Source organism: Bidens hawaiensis, unplaced genomic scaffold, assembly GCF_021521415.1.
Source record: "Bidens hawaiensis isolate Kalapana, Puna unplaced genomic scaffold, B.hawaiensis_p1.1 tig00028747_1, whole genome shotgun sequence".
Taxonomy (NCBI): Eukaryota; Viridiplantae; Streptophyta; class Magnoliopsida; order Asterales; family Asteraceae; genus Bidens; species Bidens hawaiensis.
The window spans coordinates 79,163-81,066 of NW_027494707.1; positions in this window are offsets into that span (position 1 = coordinate 79,163).

Sequence of the window (1,904 nt, forward strand, 5' to 3'; positions counted from 1 at the left end):
TTGCTTTGAATCCCTCCCCGGTGACAGTCACTCCTAGGAGCTTTCCTTCTTCCATGCCAAAGGAGCATTTTGAAGGTTTAAGTTTCATGTTTATTTTCCTGAGTGTGGAGAAAACGTCCTTGATGTCTCAAAGTATTTGATCTTCTACCACACTCTTGATGACCAGGTCATCCATGTACACCTCCAGGTTTTTTCCGATTTGACCTCGGAAAGTGTTGTCCATCAACCGCTGATACGTGGCTCCCGCGTTTTTTAGACCGAATGGCATCATCTTGTAACAGAACTTGCCTTGGTCTGTCCGAAAAGCGGTTTTATCTTCATCACGGGCTGCCATGCGTATCTGGTGGTAAACTTTGTAGGCATCTAGAAAACACTTAAATTTGAAGGGTGCCACTGCATCTACTTTCAGGTCAATCTCTGGAAGCGGGGTAACAATTGTTTAGGTCTTTAAAGTCGATGCACATCCGCCATGAGCCATTGCTTTTAGGGACCATTACCGGGTTCGCGACCCATGTTTGGTACTGAATTTCGCGAATGATGCCCGCGTTTAACAGATCCTGCACTTGCTCGTTCATGGCTTTTGTTTGTTCTGGACCCATCTTTCTCTTTTTCTGAACGATTGGTGTATATCCCGAATTAACCTGCAGCAGATGTTCTGAAATATCTCGTGGGACGCCCGTCATATCCGAAGGCTACCATGCAAAGATATCTGCGTTTTAGATTAGCAACTGCTTCAGAAAGACACGCACCGTTTCTGAAATGGAGGCCTCGATTGTGACGATTTGTTTCGGATATTCCGGATTGACGACACATTTTTCAGGTTTTGTCCACAGTGCCTTCTTGGGTATTTTTGCAGGCTTTGATCCTTCTATTGCGTAGAAATGTTTGTTCACTCGGATTATTGCTACTCTTGTTCTAGTCGGGACACCCACTGCACCGTGTGCTGTGGAAGGATTGGCGTTGAAGTCACCAATCGCTTCCCGCCCTAAGATTATATCATGTTTGGATATCGCGGGTAGGACAAGGAACTTGACATCCTCGGTCCTTGAGCGGATCCCATCACTCAGCGTGACAGGGAATGTTATGACCCCCTTGGGGTGCATAACCTCGTACCCAAATCCGGAAACCGGGGCGTGCACAGGTTTCAACTTTGCCTTGTCTTCTTTGTCTAACTGCTCAAAACACTGTTCGTACATTATATCAGACGTACTTCCAGTATCGAAGAAGACGTACTGAGACCGATAGTGACCGAACAAAGCTGTGACGATTAGAGGTTGCTTCATGCACGGCCCTGTTGGGTTTTAACAAGATTATTAAAGTGATAAAATCCCAATTTTACCGAAAACGTAGCGGAAATTAGTTTTAAATCTTGTTAATTTCATATGTATAAAACCGATTTTACACATGTAAAGCTCAAGTTCGGATCCAAATACGAAATACATACTATCAAACACATGCATGACACTAAAAGTTCATGCATATCAAACTACCTTTCAATAGAACAAATCTGGGTGAAGAAAGAGATGATGGAAGGGCAAGAACTTCAAAGGGAAGGTCCTCAAGCTTGCATACCCCAAGCCTCCGACAATACACCACTTCTAGCTAGGATTTTCACTTGATCAACTCCTCTTCCTTGCCTTTGATCTTAGCCGAATCCAAGAGAGAAGAGAGGAAGAGTTGAGAGAGTTTTTCTTACTTGTGTTTGTGTTATGTGATGCAAGAGATAAAGATAGGAAAGTTACAAAAGGCACCACCCTTGGCAACCAATCACCACCCTTGGCAACCAATCACGACCCTTGCATGTACCCACTATCTTAAAATTAATAATAAAATAAGACAAGGGTGAGAGAGGGGGGGGGGGGCGGCCCCCTTCTTTCCTTTCTTGTTTTTATTATTTGCAAGGT